Genomic DNA, 7500 nt, shown 5'->3' with positions numbered 1-7500 from the left:
TGGGTTCTTGCCCACATCGGCTACATGTAGGACAGGCGGAAAGTCCCCACTGATGAAGTACGGGGGACAAACGTCCCATTGGAACAAAAAATTACAAAAAGAACCCCCCCCCCCCCTTCCCTCGCTCCCTCCCGAACCGCCATCCCCCATCCTTTATATTGATATAAATAATATATTAATAATAATAAATAATAAAACATATTAATAAATTAAATTTAACAATAAAAGCGAAGTCAGTGCTAGGAACTTAAGGGGGAAAAATCCCAGCCTATTTCTCATATCAAACTAAACTAGGTGTTATTATTATAGTATAAGAAAAGTGAGTGGAGCAGGCACTTATGTTGGTAACAACAAGATATGAAGTGAATAGAAAAGTGCCAGAAGACAATAGAGAATAAAAATTTTTCGCGGCGGTGGTGGGGTTCGAACCTGCGACCTTATTGGTACGACAACTCCGCCTGGCAGGTGAGAGCGTGGCTCTACCGTGTGAGCTATCAACGAACACAAAAATATTCGTTTCAAACTCAAAGTCATTACTAGATCCCTCTCTCACCCACTTCTTGAGACCGCCGATTCGTTCGTACACCACCATCGCGAATAATTTTGACCAGCAGTTAAGCTTAATAGCCAATATTCTCAACACAAACATATAACATAGAAACGATTGAGACATTGAGTATGCTCCGGTGTATGGGGTGAATTTTTAATTCAGAAAAGTGAGTGGAGCAGGCACTTATGTTGGTAACAACAAGATATGAAGTGAATAGAAAAGTGCCAGAAGACAATAGAGAATAAAAATTTTTCGCGGCGGTGGTGGGGTTCGAACCTGCGACCTTATTGGTACGACAACTCCGCCTGGCAGGTGAGAGCGTGGCTCTACCGTGTGAGCTATCAACGAACACAAAAATATTCGTTTCAAACTCAAAGTCATTACTAGATCCCTCTCTCACCCACTTCTTGAGACCGCCGATTCGTTCGTACACCACCATCGCGAATAATTTTGACCAGCAGTTAAGCTTAATAGCCAATATTCTCAACACAAACATATAACATAGAAACGATTGAGACATTGAGTATGCTCCGGTGTATGGGGTGAATTTTTAATTCAGAAAAGTGAGTGGAGCAGGCACGGTAGAGCCACGCTCTCACCTGCCAGGCGGAGTTGTCGTACCAATAAGGTCGCAGGTTCGAACCCCACCACCGCCGCGAAAAAAATTTTTATTCTCTATTGTCTTCTGGCACTTTTCTATTCACTTCATATCTTGTTGTTACCAACATAAGTGCCTGCTCCACTCACTTTTCTGAATTAAAAATTCACCCCATACACCGGAGCATACTCAATGTCTCAATCGTTTCTATGTTATATGTTTGTGTTGAGAATATTGGCTATTAAGCTTAACTGCTGGTCAAAATTATTCGCGATGGTGGTGTACGAACGAATCGGCGGTCTCAAGAAGTGGGTGAGAGAGGGATCTAGTAATGACTTTGAGTTTGAAACGAATATTTTTGTGTTCGTTGATAGCTCACACGGTAGAGCCACGCTCTCACCTGCCAGGCGGAGTTGTCGTACCAATAAGGTCGCAGGTTCGAACCCCACCACCGCCGCGAAAAATTTTTATTCTCTATTGTCTTCTGGCACTTTTCTATTCACTTCATATCTTGTTGTTACCAACATAAGTGCCTGCTCCACTCACTTTTCTGAATTAAAAATTCACCCCATACACCGGAGCATACTCAATGTCTCAATCGTTTCTATGTTATATGTTTGTGTTGAGAATATTGGCTATTAAGCTTAACTGCTGGTCAAAATTATTCGCGATGGTGGTGTACGAACGAATCGGCGGTCTCAAGAAGTGGGTGAGAGAGGGATCTAGTAATGACTTTGAGTTTGAAACGAATATTTTTGTGTTCGTTGATAGCTCACACGGTAGAGCCACGCTCTCACCTGCCAGGCGGAGTTGTCGTACCAATAAGGTCGCAGGTTCGAACCCCACCACCGCCGCGAAAAATTTTTATTCTCTATTGTCTTCTGGCACTTTTCTATTCACTTCATATCTTGTTGTTACCAACATAAGTGCCTGCTCCACTCACTTTTCTGAATTAAAAATTCACCCCATACACCGGAGCATACTCAATGTCTCAATCGTTTCTATGTTATATGTTTGTGTTGAGAATATTGGCTATTAAGCTTAACTGCTGGTCAAAATTATTCGCGATGGTGGTGTACGAACGAATCGGCGGTCTCAAGAAGTGGGTGAGAGAGGGATCTAGTAATGACTTTGAGTTTGAAACGAATATTTTTGTGTTCGTTGATAGCTCACACGGTAGAGCCACGCTCTCACCTGCCAGGCGGAGTTGTCGTACCAATAAGGTCGCAGGTTCGAACCCCACCACCGCCGCGAAAAATTTTTATTCTCTATTGTCTTCTGGCACTTTTCTATTCACTTCATATCTTGTTGTTACCAACATAAGTGCCTGCTCCACTCACTTTTCTGAATTAAAAATTCACCCCATACACCGGAGCATACTCAATGTCTCAATCGTTTCTATGTTATATGTTTGTGTTGAGAATATTGGCTATTAAGCTTAACTGCTGGTCAAAATTATTCGCGATGGTGGTGTACGAACGAATCGGCGGTCTCAAGAAGTGGTGTGAGAGAGGGATCTAGTAATGACTTTGAGTTTGAAACGAATATTTTTGTGTTCGTTGATAGCTCACACGGTAGAGCCACGCTCTCACCTGCCAGGCGGAGTTGTCGTACCAATAAGGTCGCAGGTTCGAACCCCACCACCGCCGCGAAAAATTTTTATTCTCTATTGTCTTCTGGCACTTTTCTATTCACTTCATATCTTGTTGTTACCAACATAAGTGCCTGCTCCACTCACTTTTCTGAATTAAAAATTCACCCCATACACCGGAGCATACTCAATGTCTCAATCGTTTCTATGTTATATGTTTGTGTTGAGAATATTGGCTATTAAGCTTAATGCTGGTCAAAATTATTCGCGATGGTGGTGTACGAACGAATCGGCGGTCTCAAGAAGTGGGTGGAGAGAGGGATCTAGTAATGACTTTGAGTTTGAAACGAATATTTTTGTGTTCGTTGATAGCTCACACGGTAGAGCCACGCTCTCACCTGCCAGGCGGAGTTGTCGTACCAATAAGGTCGCAGGTTCGAACCCCACCACCGCCGCGAAAAATTTTTATTCTCTATTGTCTTCTGGCACTTTTCTATTCACTTCATATCTTGTTGTTACCAACATAAGTGCCTGCTCCACTCACTTTTCTGAATTAAAAATTCACCCCATACACCGGAGCATACTCAATGTCTCAATCGTTTCTATGTTATATGTTTGTGTTGAGAATATTGGCTATTAAGCTTAACTGCTGGTCAAAATTATTCGCGATGGTGGTGTACGAACGAATCGGCGGTCTCAAGAAGTGGGTGAGAGAGGGATCTAGTAATGACTTTGAGTTTGAAACGAATATTTTTGTGTTCGTTGATAGCTCACACGGTAGAGCCACGCTCTCACCTGCCAGGCGGAGTTGTCGTACCAATAAGGTCGCAGGTTCGAACCCACCACCGCCGCAAAAAATTTTTATTCTCTATTGTCTTCTGGCACTTTTCTATTCACTTCATATCTTGTTGTTACCAACATAAGTGCCTGCTCCACTCACTTTTCTGAATTAAAAATTCACCCCATACACCGGAGCATACTCAATGTCTCAATCGTTTCTATGTTATATGTTTGTGTTGAGAATATTGGCTATTAAGCTTAACTGCTGGTCAAAATTATTCGCGATGGTGGTGTACGAACGAATCGGCGGTCTCAAGAAGTGGGTGAGAGAGGGATCTAGTAATGACTTTGAGTTTGAAACGAATATTTTTGTGTTCGTTGATAGCTCACACGGTAGAGCCACGCTCTCACCTGCCAGGCGGAGTTGTCGTACCAATAAGGTCGCAGGTTCGAACCCACCACCGCCGCGAAAAATTTTTATTCTCTATTGTCTTCTGGCACTTTTCTATTCACTTCATATCTTGTTGTTACCAACATAAGTGCCTGCTCCACTCACTTTTCTGAATTAAAAATTCACCCCATACACCGGAGCATACTCAATGTCTCAATCGTTTCTATGTTATATGTTTGTGTTGAGAATATTGGCTATTAAGCTTAACTGCTGGTCAAAATTATTCGCGATGGTGGTGTACGAACGAATCGGCGGTCTCAAGAAGTGGGTGAGAGAGGGATCTAGTAATGACTTTGAGTTTGAAACGAATATTTTTGTGTTCGTTGATAGCTCACACGGTAGAGCACGCTCTCACCTGCCAGGCGGAGTTGTCGTACCAATAAGGTCGCAGGTTCGAACCCCACCACCGCCGCGAAAAATTTTTATTCTCTATTGTCTTCTGGCACTTTTCTATTCACTTCATATCTTGTTGTTACCAACATAAGTGCCTGCTCCACTCACTTTTCTGAATTAAAAATTCACCCCATACACCGGAGCATACTCAATGTCTCAATCGTTTCTATGTTATATGTTTGTGTTGAGAATATTGGCTATTAAGCTTAACTGCTGGTCAAAATTATTCGCGATGGTGGTGTACGAACGAATCGGCGGTCTCAAGAAGTGGGTGAGAGAGGGATCTAGTAATGACTTTGAGTTTGAAACGAATATTTTTGTGTTCGTTGATAGCTCACACGGTAGAGCCACGCTCTCACCTGCCAGGCGGAGTTGTCGTACCAATAAGGTCGCAGGTTCGAACCCACCACCGCCGCGAAAAATTTTTATTCTCTATTGTCTTCTGGCACTTTTCTATTCACTTCATATCTTGTTGTTACCAACATAAGTGCCTGCTCCACTCACTTTTCTGAATTAAAAATTCACCCCATACACCGGAGCATACTCAATGTCTCAATCGTTTCTATGTTATATGTTTGTGTTGAGAATATTGGCTATTAAGCTTAACTGCTGGTCAAAATTATTCGCGATGGTGGTGTACGAACGAATCGGCGGTCTCAAGAAGTGGGTGAGAGAGGGATCTAGTAATGACTTTGAGTTTGAAACGAATATTTTTGTGTTCGTTGATAGCTCACACGGTAGAGCCACGCTCTCACCTGCCAGGCGGAGTTGTCGTACCAATAAGGTCGCAGGTTCGAACCCCACCACCGCCGCGAAAAATTTTTATTCTCTATTGTCTTCTGGCACTTTTCTATTCACTTCATATCTTATTATAGTATAACAATAATTTCAAAAAATAAGATGGGTATTTTTGTCACTTCACTTTAAAACAAAACTACAAACAAATAATGAAAACATATTTTTCTACTTACTTTTTTTTCACGAAATATAAATATTTTTTTTCAAATCCGTTTGAAAATAAAATCCAAATTGAAATTGAAATAATAATGAAACTTGAGTTTTCGTTGTGTATCACAAACCAATTCACTTCTTCAAACACTGTGTGTAGGTCCAATTTCAATGAATAATAACAACACGGTGGTTTGCACGAGTTTATATTTTACACAATGGATTTTAAAAAAAATAAAATGAAATAAAGATCAAGATTGGAATAAATAATAAAAAATGTGATGAAAAAATGACAACAATAATAATTTTTACTTTGTCTTTATTATTCCAATTTTCACTATCACAGTCATCATTGTTGTGCGTTTATTGTTGTTGTTGTGGTTGTTAAAAAGATAATAATGATGATGATAATAACAATATTATGATAGTAAAATCACCACATGAAAGAATCTCATATAATTATAATATGTTTTATGGTTCTCGACTGCTCGCAACGTTTACAAGAATGAAGAGGAAACTATTTTGAAAATTGTCCCGAAAATTGAATCGCTAATCCAATTGAGATGACAGCGTACAGTAAGTTTTAGATCAGATATCAAATTTGGATGTTATTGTACCACAATACCGTGCAATTTCCTCGTGAGTAGCTCGTGAGTTTGTTGTTGTGAGTAGATTTCGGTGATGGGATGGGGCGGACGGACGTGTGTGTTGGCGACGCGCGACTCACGACGCAACGCGGGGCGTGAGGTAGATTTTGAGTGGTGACGGTGGTGAGACGAATGATGGGCGAGGCGCGCGAGGAGAGGCGAGGCGAGGCGAGGTGAGGTGAGAGGCGAGCACGTCGCGAAGATGATCGGCTGGCTGTGTCTGCACACACACACAATGGCTGCTGCTGTTGTCTCTGATTGTGCAGTGTGTTATGTCATATTGAGTAATAATAATAATAGTGCGCGTGTTGTGTAGTTTGAGCGCTTATGTTTGTTTAATTTTTTTATTTATTTTTTTTGGGTGTGTTTTTGTTTTATGTGCACTACGGTCCTTAAACTCTATTTGGTCATAATATATTAGCTGCATCTTCTAAACGTTTTCGGCAGTGCGTATAAACGGTATTTTTTGTTCTTTTTTTATGACGCACGCATCCTACGATACCAGAGCTGTCTCCTTGAAATTTCAAAAAAGACGTAGTTTTCAAGGGGATAAAAAAAGGAAGAAAAATTCACCTTAAATAGCTTTAGAAATAAACAACTTGTCCTCAGCTTGATTTTAAAAATGCTCCAAAGTCCTGAATATAGTTTCTAAGAAGCTAAGCTTTCCTTCTCAACAAGATTGATTGAGTCAAAGAGGCCTATTCAGATCTGTAGCTGGAGTCAAAAATTCGTATTTCTACGAATGTTTCGTGATACTTGGCACATCTGCGATACGTGAAGGGCAGTGCAACTAAAGTTGATAGGGTAGTCAAAGCATTGGAGATCGAGATTTTATATAGATAGTATGAAGTTGGCCTCACTCAGGTCTTTGTTATTGTTTTTTTGGCATCCGCGTTTATGAGTAATGCTCACTGAACTGTGTTAATCAGACTATAGATAGAATGCGCTTGGCCAAGGAGTTCACAACATTGCCATCCGGAAGTATAACGGACCAACACACAAACTCTGTGTAACCATGGACTTTTATAGTCTTGTTAATACAGTTTAGTGAGAACAATTCACAAACGCGGATGGCAAAAACAATAACAAAGGCCTGAGTGACGTCATCTGCATACTATCTATAGATAGTTCGAAGATGACGTCACTCAGGTCTTTGTTATTGTTTATTTTTTGCCATCCGCGTTTATGAGTAATTCTCACTAAACTGTGTTAATCAGACTATAGATAGTTCGAAGATGACGTCACTCAGGTCTTTGTTATTGTTTTTTGCCATCCGCGTTTATGAGTAATGCTCACTGAACTGTATTAACCCGACTATAAACGTTCATGGATACACACAGTTTTGTGTGTTGGTCCATTATACTTCCGGATGGCAATGTTATGAGGTTCTTAGCCAAGCGCATACTATCTATAAACGTTTAAGGTTACACACAGTTTTGTGTGTTGGTCCGTTATACTTCCGGATGGCAATGTTGTGAGCTTCTAAGCCAAGTGCATACTATCTATAAGCAGGCATTGAATAAATACGATGTGGATGATGAA

At 40.8% G+C, this 7500-nt stretch overlaps 1 protein-coding gene across 21 annotated transcripts in view; it reads right to left on the bottom strand.

Moving 5' to 3' along the window:
• The window catches only part of LOC144960484 (uncharacterized), a 389259-nt gene that overhangs the window by 304626 nt on the left and 77133 nt on the right, over positions 1-7500 (bottom strand). For 5 of the 21 annotated variants that reach the window (XM_078893598.1, XM_078893639.1, XM_078893611.1 and 2 more), the window contains exon 1: positions 5335-6048. The exons of 6 other annotated variants lie outside the window; for them this stretch is intronic. The gene's annotated coding sequence lies outside the window, so the exon portion shown is untranslated. Of the gene's footprint in view, positions 1-5244; positions 6075-7500 lie in introns of those variants that run through there. 10 more of the 21 variants (XM_078893608.1, XM_078893630.1, XM_078893620.1 and 7 more) reach the window with 9 other exon arrangements.

This window comes from Berghia stephanieae, chromosome 15, assembly GCF_034508935.2.
Source record: "Berghia stephanieae isolate SIO BIC M18660-M18661 chromosome 15, UCSD_Bste_1.3, whole genome shotgun sequence".
Lineage (NCBI taxonomy): Eukaryota > Metazoa > Mollusca > Gastropoda > Nudibranchia > Aeolidiidae > Berghia > Berghia stephanieae.
This window is presented reverse-complemented; position numbering and strand designations above follow the sequence as displayed.